This window comes from Grammomys surdaster, unplaced genomic scaffold, assembly GCF_004785775.1.
Source record: "Grammomys surdaster isolate TR1022 unplaced genomic scaffold, NIH_TR_1.0 126313, whole genome shotgun sequence".
Taxonomy (NCBI): Eukaryota; Metazoa; Chordata; class Mammalia; order Rodentia; family Muridae; genus Grammomys; species Grammomys surdaster.
This window is the reverse complement of record NW_021621113.1, coordinates 1,262,418-1,280,818: the sequence shown is the minus strand read 5'-3', so window position 1 is coordinate 1,280,818 and position 18,401 is coordinate 1,262,418. Positions and strand designations below refer to the sequence as shown.

The 18,401-nt window shown below is 48.2% G+C and overlaps 1 protein-coding gene across 1 annotated transcript in view; it reads right to left on the bottom strand.

Annotated features, from left to right (window-relative positions):
• Csmd2 (CUB and Sushi multiple domains 2) overlaps positions 1-18,401 on the bottom strand; it is a 583,606-nt gene that overhangs the window by 433,429 nt on the left and 131,776 nt on the right. The window lies entirely within an intron of this gene.

The following is an 18,401-nucleotide window of genomic DNA, read 5'->3' as shown; positions in this document are numbered from 1 at the left end:
TCTCTCTCTCTCTCTCTCTCTCTCTCTCTCTCTCTCTCTCTCTCTCTCTCTCATGCCTTTGCAGTAGGTTTTTTTTTTCATGCATCATGACAAGCTATCACAGAAGGAGGATAACGGATAACGACATTTTCCCTGGAACCCCGCCAGCTTGCTGGAGCCCTGGGAGCCACAGCTTTATCTGGTAATCAAGGGTTTCCTTGCCAGCCTCATTCTTTGAGTATCTACCATATTTCCTTGATTCAAGCACACTTTCAGTAATGACACGTGCTGTCAATTTAATTAGAGCTTTTCTGGAAGAGAAAACAAGCAGTAGGACTCAGGCTACATTTGTTGATTATAAGATGTTTCGATGTGTCAAGGGTTAAACCATCAACGATCTGGGAGGGCAGGAAGCACACATATTGGAATGGGGAGGAATGGGTTTCCCCCAGGGAGCCTTGTAGGAGCAGATGGTGCAAAGTAGGGTCCAGGTCCTCCTGCGGCCTCCTCAAATGCCATCATAATTCCATCCAATTGATCAGCTCCAACTGTCCCCTATGCCATGGAACATGATGTTCTGAGAGAGATTACCATGGACACCCTCAATCCTTTCTGGGTTGGGAGGGGCAGGCCAGGGCTTGCTGTCATTCATGGGTCATTTGCCGATCACCTCTGACAGCGGTAGCCACAGAAAGACTGCAGCGGGCTACCGTCTCCTACTATCTGCCATCGATGGATGTTCATACTGATACTGAGAATCACGAGCTGAGTCCCCGAGCAGGGAAAATGATCTCTCAATAGGGAGGCCAATTAGATGTGAAATGGAGAAATACCCAAGTAGAAATAGAACCAGACAAAGCATGTCTGCCTGGGAGACCTTCCCTGTCTCAGCCAAGAGACAGAGAGAGGTGAGGGATCTGCCTGGCTGGTGGCAGGGGGTGTGCTCATTTCTGCTTAGGTGTTTTATGGGGTCACCTCTGAGATGAAATAGGAAGTGCCCAGGCTTTAGGAGGGGGTCTGGTGTGAAAGAAACAGTAATTTCAAAAGGACCCGAAATGGGCTGGGCAGATAACTCAGCCCATAAAGCACTTGCTGTGTACGCAAGTGGACCTGGTTTTGATCCCCAGAATCCACACAAGATAGACAGGCACTGTGGCTGGCTCTTGTAATCCCAGCATCTGAAAAGTAGAGGCAGGTGGCTTGCTGGTCAGCTCCTCTAGAGTACTTGGTGGTTTCCAGGCCAGTGAAAGACCCTGCCTCAAAACAAACAAACAAACAAACAAACAAACAACAAACCAGCAAAGGTTGACAGCCTCTGCAAGATGACAACTGAAGTTGTTCTATAAAACACACACATACACGCATGGGTTGCACATGCACACACGCAGGCACGAGCACACACATGCACACACTCGTGCGCACACTTGTGCACACATGTGCACATGTGCGCGCACACAGTGCTTGCACACATGTTCACATTCCTCACACCTCACTGCTGGGCTGTCTCCTGCCTCCCGATACAGCGTATCTGTGATTTCTTCAGGAGCCTCCATTTCTTCAACTGGAGCCTCATCTCCTGTCAATTTTCTCTGAATCTGGCCACGTAGGCTGTGACCCCAATGGTCCAGCTCAGGAATGTTTCTCCCATGGGTGGTACCTACTTCTCCTCTGATACCTTAGACTAAAGCACCCTGTGGATGGAGACAAGCATAGATTGTGCATATTGTTCTGGTGACCTACATTGTCCCTTCTCTCAATCCAGTGATATCTTCTGTGACATTTGAGATCAAGGATGGCAAAAGTAACACGCATACTACCAATCTTCTCATTCAGATTCAGGCAGACATCACTAAATGATCTCTGCTCTCTTACTTAGACTCAGGTAGACACCACCGAGTTATCCTGGTGGATCTGGGTGTGGCAATCAGTCACTCCTACCGACAGCTCTCTACAAAACTGAGCAACTGTTGTTTTTAAAAGGAATTTATTTCTTTATTATATGAGTGGTTTTCTGCTTTGTTTCTGCCTATGTGCCTATCTGTGTACTTGTGCCTGATGCTTGTGGATTCCAGAGGAGCTGGTCAGATTCCCAGGAACTGGAGTTACGCATGGCTGTGTGCCAGCCATGTGTGTGCTGGGAACCGAATGCAGGTCCTCTGTGAGAGCAGCCAGTGTTCCTGATCACTGAACCATCTCTCCAGCCCAGCACTTCCATGTTAGTGGTCACGGAGATTCTGAAGAACACTGCAGAGACAGGAATGGTGTGCCAATCCCGACTGCCCTAGTTTTGAATGAAAACACAGTAAGGTGAACTGTGCACTCCTAACTTTTAGAGAACGGGCTCTATTTATCATCTTAAAAAGAAAAAAATGTGTGGGTGCCTTCCTGAATTCGTGTGCAGCACATTCATACAGTGCCCACAGAAGCCAGTAGAGGGCGCTGGATCTCCAGGTGGGTGCTAGGAACCAAATCCAGTCCTCTGAGAGAGCTAAAAGTGCTCTTCACCACTGAGCTATCTCTCCAACCACTTTTTTTTAAATCATCTAATACCTGTGTATGACTGGGTGTGCATGTGATTGCAATCAGATGCATCATGGGAAAAAGACATGCACACTAGACAAAGCCTTACATGACAGCGACCTATCCATCAAAACAGAAAAGCACCCACATTACACCCCAGTAGCCACCTCTTCCTGCGCTCCCAAAAGAAAGCACAACAGCGACTGGAGAATCTTGTAAAATATTCCACCTAGAGCCCATTGTCCCCTTGCAAGTGTATCAGTTCTGTGCCTTCATTTTGCATCCAAATAAAACCTCTTTGTGCTCATTTCTTCAATTCTTTGAGCAAGACAACAAGAACCTAGAAACACTTGGTCCAGATAGAGAGCACAGGTAACATGAGGGAATCAGAAGCACCTCAAGTTGCCCTACATCAGTAGAAGATGTACCCCCAAGATGTAAGGGGGTGTCTGTGAGAAAGATGAGTGCTGGCCATCAGCACAGACTCTGAACTTCAGTCATGGGCCAGATGGTTTCTACCACAGCCAGACTGTCAACTCTCTGCTTCCAGAGGCTCTGCACCTAGTTCACAAAGAGGCAGGCTCTGTGACCCACTAAAACATGCTGGAGCTTTGCCATGGCAGAAGCTAAAAGATGACACCACAGTCAAAGTCCAGAATCCCATTCAAGATGCTAAAGAGGAAAATGTCCTGTGTAGCCTGAGGCTTCCCAGTTCTCTCTGGGACACAGATGCTCCTGAAATTCAGGCCAGACCCCCAAAGCCATTGGAGGTGCCCTTTGTGGGAGGACCACCTGAAGCATCTTCTTGGTTTTCAGGAAGCATTCATTTAATCTTTTAAGTAACATCTCCCTCCACCTTCCCCATCCTCTGCAGAACACTCATTTAGCTCTTAGGGAGCACTCAAACCTTAAGAAGCAGTCACCAAGTCCTCAGGGAGCACTCCTTGGCCCTGGGAAGCATCGAGAGTACTTTCTTCAGCTTTTAAGGAGTATTCTTTTGGTACTGCAGAAGTTCTCATTCAGCTCTTAGGGAGGACTCCCTCAGTTCTCGGGGAGCACTCTGGTATATGTTCAGTGAATAAAGTATAAATCAGGGCTGTGCCCTGGTGTGACACTTCTGCGGGATTTCCCACAGAAGCTTGGATGGGGTCACCTCCCCCCAAGTATGACCAGGCCTCTTCTGACCCCTGCTAGTGAAGACCTACCTACCTCCCCCCTTCCCAAATTGGTACATCATTGTTCAGAGATGTCACTGTGTAGAGCTGGGAGGGTAGGAGGAAACATGTGCATGCTGCTGGTAAGAACATTCATCTTTTTGGAAAGCAATTTGAAAACCACATACCAGAAGTCTTTGAAATCATCGTGCCTGTGTGCATTTATTCTAAGGAAATAATCAGATGCAACTCAATGATTTATGTATAGAAATTTTTCATTGCTACATTATCTATCAGGGAAAAAGTGGAAACAAACTAAATTTTAAACACAGGGGACTGCTTAAATAATTACAGTAATATAAATACTATAAATATATGCAAGTGTTTTATATATACATATGTACATGCGTATTTCTAATTTTATGCACAGATGCGTGGAAGAACAATATATTAGCTGTAGCTATACAGGGGGTCAGAAAACAGATGGCTTTAATTTTTCACCCTTGTGACTTTGTAATCCCCCCCACCACTGCCCACCATGAATGTGTGCCATAATTTGTTAAAGGAAAGACAAGGGAACGGGGTGTTGGAAACCAAGGGAGGCCTGAGGGAACGTGTAAAGAGCAGGTGACATCCTGATTGAATGTGTTTGGTTGACAAGAGTGTGGCCATGTCAAGGAAAAATGTCTCAGACCCATGAGAAATTGCCAAAGCCTTCCCCATATGGGTCAGGCTGGGAATCGACAAAGCTTCTTCCTCTGTCTTCATGTGAGTGTTTAAGTACGGTTGGCTAGTGGATACAGCTCCCTCCTCCCAGATGCTTCTAGCTTGAGACTGTTCACCCAGTGATACCTCCTAAGGACCCCACCTAACCTGCTCTCCCTGGGCAGCACATAATGAATGTATTGAGGTTAGTTGGTGGGACCCCATCTGAGTGTGCATAGACCACACCAGCCCAGCTCTTCAGTATCCGTGTGTCTGACATTTCTTTAGTGTCACGGTCCTTTCTTCATTCCCTGCCACCCCTAGACAAGGGCCAGAGCCAAGCTCTGTGGGTGACATGCCACTGGAGGATGGCTCAGAGAGTAAAGAACTTGTAAAAACACGAGGATCAGAGTTTAGTCCTCAGAACCCAGGAAAGTATTCTGGGGATGGCAGGGAACACCTATGGTGGGGAACACCTGCAATACCAGCCCCTGAAGGGAGAGGCAGAAGATTGTTGTGGTTTGCTAGCCAGCCATCCCACTGGCAAGTTCCAGGCCTATGAAAGACCATGTACATTCACACACACACACACACACACACACACACACACACACGAGGGAGGGGAGAGGGAGAGAAGGAAAAGAGGGAGAGGGAGGGAGGGAAGGAGAAAGAGAGAGAGAGAGAGAGAGAGAGAGAGAGAGAGAGAGAGAGAGAGATCTTAAAGAAAGAAGAAAGGTTGAGCCAATGAGAGTCCCCAAGACTGGCTGCCGTGCTGTAGTTTGAGTCCAAATGTTCTGACCCTTTGTAGAGCCTAGAGTGGTCCTTTCAATCAATAAGACTATGGTGATGCTTTATGAAGCGTGTGATAGGCCAGGATCCTGAAACTTGCAACTGGTTCTCCTTGGCCAGTGGCTTAATTCAGAGAGGTGGACGGGGGGGGGGGGAAGGAAGAGGAAAAAGAAGAAGAAGAGAAGGCAGGGGAGGGAGAGAGGGAAGCAGGGAGAGAAGGCAGGAGGAAGGGAGGGACAGAGGGAGGCACTGAGGGAGGGAGGGAGGGAGGGAGGGAGGGAGGGAGGGAGGGAGGGAGGGAGGGAAACAAAGCCAGCAGCTGCACATGCCACTTAGTGTCTCACACCCATCTTCTTCCACGTTGCCCATGTTCAGCCTTCCATTGCCAAGTTATCCCCCTGCCCCCCGCCTCTGACTCCAAATACTCTGGCTTTTAGCTGTGCCATGTTGCCTCCTGTCATCGTAAGCACTCCTGTGAGTCAAGGGGAAGGAGCGCCAGGCTAAAATGCTAAGAAAGTGGCCTGGGTTATGTCAGTGACATTAGTGGACTTCGAATACCTGAGGTCCGTCTCTGGTGGTCAGCTAGGGATCCAGCCCTGTCCGACCATCTCCCAAGAACTCACCAGAATGAATGGCTTTCCTGTCTCACTACGCAGACGGGCAGCCTCTGACAAAGATGAATCTTAATAAGAATAAAAGTGGAGTGCTGAGGCATTTGTGTATTCATATCTTCATTTACTTGTCGATATTTATTTATATTTAAGTGGTTATCTGTTTAGTGTCTCTTCGTTTAGTGGACTGGAAGCTTGGGCAAGACCCACGCTGCTCACAAGTATTTCTGGGGCCTCGCGCGTACCTTGTAGGTAGGCAGTGGTGCGCTTTCACCATGAATGAATGCATGAAAGAAAGAATGAATGATGGGTTGAAGTCTTTACTGCTCTTCTCTCTTCAGCCTAACTGATGAAGCAATTAACTAAGCGACTCCCTGGGTTTCTCAGTCAGCCCTCTCATCCCCAAATACACAGGGTACATCCCTCTCTCGGCACCACAGCAAACCTATGATAAGCCTGATGGTGTCATTTTCTTGGCTTCCAAGAGCCAAGCCCCATTAGCAGAGGGAGCGCCCTCCATGCCCACAGGCCCACCCACCTATGCCCTACTCTGCCCTTGCTCAGGCTAAGGAGGGAGCCTTTCACATCCTTTGCCAGACCCTTGCTCAGGCCACCCTCATTTCTGGAATCTTCCCTCATGAATGCCCTCAGCCCTCACAGTCTTTCTTTAGATTCAGCCACTGTAGTCCTCAGGGAGTCACAGTATTCTCCCGTGTTGGGACACCACAGTGACATGACTGCAGGCTGAGCTTGAAAATGACACGGCTAATTTGATGTCTCCTACTGCTTCCTAGTCCTGGGGAGAACTCTACAAGGCCTGCCTGTTTTAGTGCATCTCCACTTTACGGATGGGAAACTGAGGCTGAGAGAATCGGTGAGGTCATAGAGGACATCTACTCATGAGTGGAGCATTCACAATATGCCATGTGCCCATGCACATCATTGTATTGAAACTGCTTGATGAACTCCAGAATACACAGCAGTTTGAGGTGTATGCCAATGACTTCCCTGGAAGACCTTGACCAACCAAATATCTGCTTGATTACCTCCAGAGATGGGGAACTCACTACCTCACTAGTCAGTTATTCTAACTTCCAGTCACTAGGGCAAGCACCCCAGCACTGAACCACATCCCCAGATCTTTTTTTTGCATTTTCTGAGACAAGGTCAAATGAAAACACCCAGGTTAGTCCAAACACACTGTAGCATAACCAGACCTTGAACTTGAGATGTGCCTGCCTCAGACTCCCAAGTATCTGGAACTACGTATACACTTCCAGTATGAGACCAAGCTTCTCATGCCTTTCTATTGGACTTGACTCTGTTCTCTAGATCAGCCCAGAGCAAACATTTGTTTTCTACGTGTCAACTTATCTGCCACCTCCAGATCGCTATCATTTCTCTCTCTCTCTCTCTCTCTCTCTCTCTCTCTCTCTCTCTCTCTCTCTTTCTCTCCTCTCGTTCATTTCTCCTGAATATCTGAACAACTTAGTGTCCCATGCTGGAGACAAGGCCCATGACCCTCTGAGGCATCTTGATTCTTATCAGGGCTTTATCGAGTAAATTTCCTTCTGGGTAATTTATCTCTACAAGACCTTGGAGTCTATAATGCTATTAACAGAGCCGCATGATTTTGGCGCTTGTTATAGGCCTTGGCAATGAAACATCTGTGCAGTTTTCTCATCCGTGAGGACTTCCTAGCTGTTGCATTCGGTCTTGGTTTCTGTTCTGACTGTGGTCTATTTCCAGGCTCCATTACCCACATAGATAACATCAAAGCAGCCACCAAGAATGGGGGTGGGGTGCTGTAGAAGTGTCTCAGGGGTTAAAACACTGGCTGTGGTTCCAGAGGACCCAGGTTTAATCCCAGCACCCACTTGGCAGCTCACAAGCATCTGTAACTCCAGTCCCAGGGGATCTGATGCCCTCTTCTGGCCTCTTTGGGTACTGCACACACATGGTGTTTCTACACACAAGCAAGCACAACATCTACATGCATAGGATACAATGTTTTCACATCCCCACCGCCTCCAAGGTTCAGTGCCTTCCCCATCAATGGTCTTCCTTCGTGCCTTCACTCTGTCAGTTCCTTGAGGACTCCCTCACACGGCTGAGATAAATACAAGGAAGCGCTGTGCTGCACTTTGTCACTGAAAAGCATCTCCTAAACATCATCCCGCATTTCTCGGTAACGTCATTATACTTTTAAATGACCGTGTAAATCCATTAGGCAGAGATGCTGTAACTTTCCCAGCCATTCCCCAATTGTTGGACGTTTTTACAGTTTCCAATTCTTCATCATTAGAAATAATGCTGAGACCAAGCCTCCCGTGCACAGAACTTTCTTCTGCTGCTGAATTATTTCTGTAGGATTTGATCCCAGGAGGGAGATTACTGGGTCAACTGCCTTGAGCACTTTGTGACTCTTGATATACGGTTGTCAGGTCGTGGTCCCAAAGGACTCATTTACATCACCACCAGCACCAAGGCCATTGTGTCCCTCCCCCTTTTTTTGCAGCTGTCCCAGTATCGTACCGACTCTCAAAAGTTTGGGGGCAATTTAGTTTTATAGGGATGCAATGCTACTTGGGGTTTCCCCCACTTTGGAGGTGCTAGGGACGAAACTCAGTGCTCCTCACATGCTAGGCAAGCACTCTACCAACGGAGCCACATGCCCAGCCCTGCGGCGGTTGTAACCTATATGTCTTTGATAACTAAGGGGCTTTATTGCTTTCCTTTGTCTTTTTTTTTTTTTGGTTTTTCGAGACAGGGTTTCTCTGTATAGCCCTGGCTGTCCTGGAACTCACTCTGGAGACCAAGCTGGCCTCAAACTCAGAAATTCGCCTGTCTCTGCCTCCCAAGTGCTGGGATTAAAGGCGTGTGCCACCACCGCCCAGCTTTTCCTGTGTCTTGACTTGCTGGCTTTGACACCTTAGCTTCCCTGACTATAAACTCAAACACATGAAGACTTCTGTTTTCTGAGAAGCTCCTGTGTGCTATCCGTCAGGCCCGGAATGGGTACATACATTTGTTCTTGCAGTGTTTAGTCCATGATAGCCCCTGTGAGGAACACCTACCTGAGAGCCAACAAGCCTGCGGAACAGACTTACTACAGTCACGGTCTATCTGTAACAAGGGGATCAAGGGAGACTAGACCAGTTGCTAAAGGTCACGTGATTGATTAGGAGCTGGGGAAGGGGAGAGGTGGTGGTCACGTTTCTCCCTAGCCCCTGAGTTCCAACCATGGTGCTCCTCAAAGCTTCTGGCTATTGGTGGACTGGGAATGGAGACAACAAAAAGCCAGGACCCCAAAACTAAAAATGTGGTTTGAGGAACAAAGATGTCATCTAGGTAGCAGGGAGGGGTGGTGGGTTTCTTGGGTAAAGAGGTGGTCTCCTGGATTGGAATTAAGCAGAGACTAGAAGAGTTTGGGGGAGTCAGGGGAGGGGACTTGGCATGACTGAAGAGCAAGTGGGGAGACAGTCTGTTTTATCCAAAGGCTTGCCAGTGGCTGGAGGAGCGAGGTAGGGAGGAAGGCCAAGGCTCAAGGCTTTGTCCGACAGCCAGGTAAGACTCAGAGCAAGGTCACTGCAAGGGTTCTTCACGCTCAGCACTGCAACAGTATGCTCACAGTGGAGAGGAGATGAAAGAGGCTACGGCTCGGCTTGCACTCCAGCCGCTGAGCCACGTACTCATGGGGCCAATCTGCACGAGAGCACAGAATGCCCAGATATACAAGGATCCAGGTCAGGAGAGGCACGAGCTAGCTACTACTGCAGGGCCCCAGCTGTGTGCTAAGGAGTGATGGCAGCAGGGACAACAGAAAGTAGGTGATGTGACAGTCCTTGTCTTTGAAGAACCACAAGGCTGACCAAAGGGTTTCAACAAAAGAAAAGGTATTTTTTTCCCACTCATGAAACACACCACCATCTGTTGCTGTAGATTCCTTTGACTAGGGAGACTGCAGTGGGTCAAACAACAGGTTCAGTGCTTCTCATGGCTTGTCACACTCCTCCCAGAAGGAAGGGCGGTTACCCAAGTTCCAAGGGAGGATCTGGGAGGTTCAGGATCCTGCTGGAGGACACACTACAGAGACAAGTCATAGTCAACTTAACCTGGACCTCTGTGGAACTACTCAGGTATGGCTGCAGGTTCTCCACGTGGTAATGGTTGAGTGGTGACACTCCGCTCACACATGAATGACGAACTCCCATTACACCCCACATAGAAGGGCTTTATCACCTCTGCTCTGCAAATATGCTGTGCACAAGAGTTGGGAGACTCAGCCGTCTCCCTGTGGGTGAGGGGGAAATCCGTGAGCCCCATCTAGCTTAAACTGGGGCCCCTGTTCTTTACCCACCCCAGTTTTCTCAGTTCCCCAGCACTGCACAAAAGGAGGAACTGCTTCTGCATCTGTGTCCCTCAGTGGATGGATGAGAGGAGGGGTCCATCATGGTACACAATGCCACCATCAGCATATCCCTCCCTCAGTGCCAGCCCCTCTAACCCCCTTACAGAACGACATATACATGACCAGGATGGGGCTAGAACTTTCACAGTATCACAAGAGCTATGCCAATCAGGGGTCAGCACGGCATGTGATGAACTGCTCATGGAGAACATGCTAAGAAAACCATCCCAACCCCCCACCCGGGGAGAAGTGCCACACGATTTGTCTCAAAGGTCACATCTCTTGTGTATTAATTTGCTAATCTGAAGCTCTGATTAAAAGGAATGTATCTGCTCTCAAGGCACAGCCGTGGGGAATGGAGTCAGGCGCTTTAAAAGTGCACACTGGTCTCCTTGTATGGAGGAAGTGGACACCTCTGCCCCTCAGGAGCCTGTGTCCTGCTGCTCTGGCCAGAGAGGCCTGAAAGGAGCAAAATTGCATATTCAGAATGCATATCCATACGCTACCAAATGGCCTCCATTAGTCCCATTTCAAGGTATCTGGATAATGCCCCAGAACTAGAGTCTCTTTCAGGACCAGGAAATTGTCTGAGAGACGGGAGCCCCTGGGGAAGGAAATTGGTTATCTAATTGCAAGAAGGAAGTAAAGTGGAGGGATTTGGGCTCTGATGGCCTGGGCTCTAGCTCTGCACCCCAGCTTTCTCATGAGTTCAGTAGCACAATCATGGCACCGTCAACCTCCCCAACTCCAGGAGACCCAAACGCACACATTGTCCCCGTGATTGCTCTCAGAGGACCGCCATCTCCAACTGTCCAGCACTGTTTCAAAAGGCAGAGGTGCCATAGCTGACCTGCCCTCTATGCCCCAGGAGCAGAGGCACATCCTGCTGGGGTGCCAGGTGAAGCAGCCCACAATCTTCACTCATCCCCTTTGGGAGGATGGAGCAGGGCCCCGGGCGAACTGCACGCTGTGACTATGAAAATGAGATTCCAGGGGGAAAATCAAAGGTTGCAAACAGTAGTTGCTCAGTCAATGCTAGAACGGCTATCACAAGTTCTATGTGCTGTCAGCTCTGGGCTCAGATTTGCCAGGGATGTAGGGTACTATGGGAGACACAGAGAATCTCTGAACTTTATAGATTAGTTATATGAGGAAAGGTTGTGTTAGAGAGAGAGAGAGAGAGAGAGAGAGAGAGAGAGAGAGAGAGTGTTTGTCTGTCTACAGCTCCAAACCTCTAGGGATTGACGTGCTTACCCTAAGAGCCTTGGCTCAAAAGCCAACATCAAGTAAGAAGATGCCCCATTGACACTTACGTGCTGGCCTTCGCCTCCCTGGCTCCAGGATCCTGGACAATAGGGAGTGGACTTCATCCTGAGCCTGTGGGCAAGCTTCCAGGTGCGGCTACAGGCTCAGGATGCAAACATCACTCTGCTTCTTCCCATGAGAAGACACAGTCATGCTCGAAGAGTAGAACAGCTAGGTTGATGGATTTCTTTATGAAAATAACTGGATGAAGGGTTTTACATAAATTCAGGAGTTGGAATCCAGGGTAAGGTTGGGACTGGGTTCTGTTGTGTTGGCATATTTCTTCTGTCTCCTGGATGATGTCAGAGGTTAGGTCAGGATGTGGGTGGCGTAGTCAGTGAGCTGACGGTGACTGAGACCTGACAATGTGCCAGATTCTGTGCCATGTCTCTCCTGAGATCCTTGCCTTTCCTTAATTATCATGGTAGCTCTACAAAGCTTTATCTAAAATGTCCAGCATGAAAACAATGTTTTCAAGGTTGGGTTGATTTTTAGGTTTGGGAATACTTCTGACTACCTAGAAGATGTCATGTAGCAAGAACCTTCACAAACAACCTGATACACAAGAGTCTGAAGGTAATTAACTGTATGCAATGTTTTTGGAGTGTCTGAGCTTTGACAATGACCTGTCCCACCACACGGGGTGTGGAAAGTCAATGTGTCGAATCAGTTCAGTCCTTAACAGATTTTGCACTTTGAGGTCTTCCAGATCATCAGCTTAAACAGGCTCCATGTGAAGCTTGGGAGATGGCTTATCAGGTAAAGTGCCTTCCCCACAAGTGTGGCCCCCAACCGGGATCCCCAGAACTCATATGGTTGGATGTCATAGTGTATAACTCCAGTCTCCTACAGTAGAAGGGAGGTAAAGACAGAAGGAAAAACAATAGACCCTGGAGGGTGCACAGCCTGGTGTATTACCAAAAATACATTATCTCAAACAAAGTGGACGGTGAGGCCTAACACTCTAAGTTGTCCTCTGACCTTGACTCATGCACCTGTATTCACACACATGAACATACACCTATACACAAACACACATGAACACACAAATATACACACATACATGCAAAGATACTTTTAAATGAACACTCCTCTCGTAATAGTCATACATGGCTGTAATTCAGAGAAATGAATATGCTGTCCAAATGAAGGGCCAGGAGGCACAGGATTCCAGGTATCCAAAAATGTAAGCCCAAGCTCTTCAGCCTTGCATGGTGCCACCTTTGCCATGTGGTCACCAGAGAGCTTACAAAACTAAGTGTTCTTCATCCTCCTGGCTTCCAGATGGGGGTAACAGATAGGGTAGCACAGGTCTGGGTTCTTAGGACTCTTCCTGCACTTGATGAGAAGCAGCCAAGACCAGTTACGATGAGCAAACCAAAGAAATGCCTTTTGGGGGACATTGTTGGCTAGATCTAACTGAGCCAGCTACAGTCCTCAGAGGGACTAGTCTTCACCAAGTATCAGAGTGTCTACAAGGGATTTATGCAAAGGGGCCGTGATGAGCCAGCCTGGATTTGGGGCTAATTGCCTTTCTTCTTTCCTTTCCTTCCTCCCTACTAGGGATAGAGCCCCAGGACCCTTTCACTTCCTGGGCATTTGCTATACCATGAGCTCTTTATCTTTTTTTTTTTTATTTGCTAAGTTGCCCAGGCTGACTTGGAATTCACTCTGTAGTCTAGGAGGCAAGCCTTAAACATAGAGATCCTCCTGCCTCAGCTCCCATGGTACAGGGATTGAGAGCACACACCCACCTGATTCCTCATTGACATGTCTGATATGCTCACATACACAGTGGTCAGCTTGGAAGAAACATAAACGACCTCAGGCCATCCTTGAGAGCCTTGCAGAGGATGCTGGGAAATGTGAGCTCTGAGGTGGGAGAACAAAATGTATTACCAGGCAGCAAGGCCAGAGGCATCTCGGGGAGGGTGCTCTGGGTCACACTGAGAAAGATCCAGGCTTCAGAGACTGGCACAGAGACCATCACTGTCAAGCAGGGAGGGAGTCACAGACTACAGTACAAATGTCACTCACCTCCAGGGGAATTTGAAATAAAAAGTAAAAATAATGCAGAAGTACAGAATGAAGGCTTGGGAAGTGGCCTCAGTTGGTCAAGTACAAAGACCTGAGTTTGATCCCCAGAACCGATGGAGGAAGCTGAATTTTTAGTGTGTGCTTGGGTTCCCAGCTCTAGTGATGCAGAAACAGAAGGATCCCTGGGGTTCACTGGCTAGCAAACTAGCCCATGCTAGTGAGACACTCTGTCTCAAAAACCAAGAAGGGTAGGTAGAGACTGAGGAAGAATGCTCAAGGTTAATCTTTGGGTTTATTTGTGCACCTACACACAAACACACACACACGCACACAAACACAGGGTTGTACATACACATGCATGCTTATGCATGCACATATAAGAATAAGACAAACTTTTCCATGAATATTTATCTGATCTTAGCATAGAAAAGGTCATTCTAAGCACAGCACCCAAAATAGATATCACCACCACCACCCTCCCAAAAAAGAGAGGTTTGTTTTTTTAATTAAAATTTTAAATTAGTGACATATAAATTAAAACTGCTACACATCAAAAGGGAAGCCACCACATTAATATCCTTAATATTCAAAGGAGATAAGAAACATACTAACAGCCCCAATGGAGAAGTAAGCAAAAACTGGGACAGGCAATTTAGAAAATGATCCACAAATGGCCAGTAAGTGCTGACAGGTGTTCCACCTTCCCTATCATCAAAGAGATGCAAATTGTCACCGCAAATGAGATTTCATTTTCCGCCCATTTGAATCAATGAAACGGATTTAAACCTCACTAGCACTCTGGGTAGGCTGGGTGAGGGGGACGTGGGCCTGAGCCGGACAGGCCTGCTGCTGCTGCAAATGTGCGTGGGTCTAACCTTTCCGAGGGCGCTCTGAAACTGTGCATCAGAGTGGAAAGTCTGCAACCTCTTTGGCTGAGCAATTGGCCTTCCAAGAATTTATCTTAAGAAGATAATTAGATGAGGCCTTAAGGTGGGCAAACACGGGTGTTCTTCATCTAAATGAGAGCAGGAGATGATTGGTTAAACAACAGTGGTGTGTGCAAACCCTCATGGCTCCCTTTCTAATGGACATTAGGAAGAACGGAGGAGGGCTGCCTTTAATAAACAGGCTAACCTCATTAGCCAGATTACAGAATCGAGTCTATAGATGATCCCGTGTGTGCGTGTGCGTAGGAAGTGGTGTCGACGCTGGAATGACCCAGGGGAGCTGGACCTGGACATGGACAGAGCAGGGCAGGGACAGAGCCGGAAGGAAGAACAGGGAGGACAGACGGAGGATTCCTGATGAAGCGAATTAAAATGCAGACCATTAAATAAAATTTGAATTTTAGACGGACAGATAAAATATTTTTGGTCTAGGAGTGGGGAGTCTGGCTCAGTTGGAGAATACTTGTTTTTGTAAACATAAAACACCTGAGTTCAATCCCTAGAATCCTGGTTAAAAAACAGAAAACCAAGTATTGTCTTGTAGCACATGCTTTTAATTCCAGTGCTGTGAAGACAGAGGTGGATTGGTAGTTCCGTGGAGCTCTCTGGCCAGCCAGAAGCTGGAAAGCATAAGAAAACCCTGATGGTGGGGGTCTCCCAGGTGGGAAGGGGTGCTCCTCTAGAATCTGGGAATCATGGCATGACCATAAAAGGACCTGGGTTGGTGATCTCCTGCGCAGTGAGAGACACCATCTCACAAAACATAGATAGCTTCTGAAGGAACAACACACAAGGTTGTCTTATGGCTTCCACACGCAAATGCACCCACACATGTGCACACCTGCACACACATGGGTACACACAAGTTTTTAGTTCAAATCTATCCCACAAAGACCCTGGAATATACCAACATTGAAAACTATTTCAACATGAGTATCAACTTTATTGTTTCTGGTGACCCTCACTGCACTCTGCAGCACCTTTGATGATGCTCTGGGGTGGCTCAGGTCATCCAGGAGGGACAGTGAATCCATGGCAGTCTTCCTGTGTCCTCCTGTCTGTCTGTCTGTCTGTCTGTCTGTCTATCTGTCTGTTTGTCTTAGCTCCAATCCTCTTACCTGAGAAACAGACTTTAGCCTCTCCTTTACTCAAAGAGTTTTGCAAGTCTCAGAGTGTACGACTTTTGTGACAGAAGAGTGTCATTAAAACCCTTGGCCATCAAGTCCCCGTAAGCTTCACCCGCACCCGTCCCCACCCTGCCTTGGCTTAGCTGGTTACATCTGTAAGATGAAGATAGCCAGGCCTGGCTGCAATGTTGCCGTGGGAGATTAGAGGAGAAAATGTATGTAAAGTTCCTGGCATACAGTCAGTGCTTAACAACACTGATCCCCTTCCCTCCCATCCCCACTCGGCCCACGCTCCTGTCCCTGAGGATTACACAGGGAGCACCCTTCTCCTCTAAGAGCTTGAAGAGCGGCGCCATTTGATCTCTGCCTTGAAGTGGCGGCTGACACTTCACCTACCTTCACCTTCCTGTCAAATCCCAGCAGCAGCTCAGTTCCTTATCTTCCATTTCCACACCCTGGGGGGAGAGGGTGCAGGGAGGGTAGGGGTACGGGAGGATCAGACTTGCTTTGATAGCCGACAGGCAGCTTGGATGCCCGCCAAGAGGAGCCACTGAGAACAGCACCCTGATGCCATTTGGAAATGGAGCCGGTGATACCAGGCTGGAGAGCATGAGAGAGCCCTGATGGTGAGTGGGGGCCTACCAGACTGGAAGGGGTGCTCCTCTAGAATCTGGGGACCATGACATGATTATGAAAAGACCTGGGACCTCCCTGATGAACACATGTGGGATGCTCCCTTGATAGAGCAGTGTGCCAAAGGTCAGTGGCACAGGTGTTTTCCTAAAGTCTTATGAGGGTCTGTGCTCAGACACACATTCAGAAGCTGGCCCCCACTGTGTCTGTTACTCTCACGGTCCATACAATACAGCTTAAGGACTTAAATGCAATCTCTCCAAAGCCACACGCTGTGGAGGGAGTGATACCCAGGACCTTAAGACAATAGGCTGGTGGGAATGGAGGGAAAGATAAGCCCTTGTACACTGCTTGAGGGAGGCAGTGCCTTCAGGCAAACACTGTGAAGCTCAGTACGGAAGAGCCTTAAAAAACTAAAATTACAGCTACCATATGACCCAGATATGGCATTCATGATGAGTCTTTGCCCAAAGGATGCCAAGTCAGCCTACTGCAGAGCCACTTGCACATCTGTGTTTCATGCAGCACTGTTTACCACTTCCTAGCTGTGGGACCAGCCTAGATACCCAAGAACACATGCATGACAAAGAAAGGTGGCATACATCCGCAATAGAGATTATTGGGTCATAAAGACTAATGATGTGGATGGAACTGGACAGTTTGACTTGAAAGGTGGCTTAGTATGTAGATGCCGTGCAAACATGAGGACCTGAGTGAGTCCCGGACCAACATCAGCACCCCTATAAATAGCCAGGCATGGGGAACATGCTTCTAATTCCAAATCTGGAGAGGCCGAGACAGATTGCTCTCTCAGGCTTTCTAACCAGCCATTCCAATATTCTATTTTACAAGCCCACGTGCCAGTGGACTCAAAAAAGAGGGTACGCAGCTCCGGAGGAAGAACATCCAAGGCTGGCCTTTGACCTCCACATGCATACACACACATGCATGTCCATCAAATACTTATATGTACCTGTACACACATGCCACACGCACAAAAATGGGTGCAACTGCAGATTAGAATGTTAAAATACCCCAGACTCAGAGGACGAATATCCCACTCTCTGTGCAGAATCTAGATCTTACACACACACACACACACACACACGCGCACACACACGCGCACACACACACACACAGAGGCGCGTGCGCATGCACACGCACACAATGGACACTCATGGGGATGCTCTGGAAGGAAAGAGACTAACAGCAAAAGGGAAGATACTGGAAGATGAATATGGTCAAGTCCATGATACCGGAGTATGAAAATGTCGTGAGACGAATTTCTTTGTACGTGGAGTTTATGTTAATGAAGGAAATAAAAAGAAGCTTTCAAAGAAGCTTCTCTCAGGAAGGAGCCTGAAGCACAGAGGCTGTTTGGTGCAGAGCCAGGTAAAAGCCCAGCCAAGATGGCCAAGCTCTCAGACATGGTACTGGCATGCAGCTGATCATGTTTTAAACGTGCATCTCAGGAGCACACAGTTGAAAGGCAGGTATGTCTTGTCAAGAGCACTCAGGTAATGTGAAGGTTAGGGGCTTAGTTGAGGTGAGACAATCAGACCAGGAACCCTCAGTTAAGGTGACTGGAATCAGGGCAGGAGCTCTCAGTTAAGGTGGCTGGAATCAGGGTAGGAGTTCTCAGTTAAGGTGGCTGGAGTCAGGGCAGGAGCCCTCAGTTAAGGTGGAGTCAGGGCAGGGACCCTCAGTTAAGGTGGAGTCAGGGCAGGAGCCCTCAGTTAAGGTGGAGTCAGGGCAGGAGCCCTCAGTTAAGGTGGAGTCAGGGCAGGAGCCCTCAGTTAAGGTGGAGTCAGGGCAGGAGCCCTCAGTTAAGGTGGAGTCAGGGCAGGGGCTCTCAGTTAAAGGCATGTGCAAGACAGTTGGGAGCCATTGCAGGAGTATCTAAATCTAACATCTTCTAAGAAGCCCTCAGTGGATTCAGTTACTGCATCAACTGCCCTCCCTCCCCGCCCCAACTGGGTTACTCTGGACAAGGAGTGAGACCTCATCCACCCTGCTGGGATACTCCTGGCTTCCCAGACAAGGGTAGGATCGATTTCCATGTTGCTACAGCTTCATTCAGGAACTCATCCCTTACACTCTGAGTTTTTAAAGACGAGGGAAGGAGCTTTGGAGTAATTGGCATGCTTTATTGGGGTGTTATGTCATCAGTGTTATTAATTATC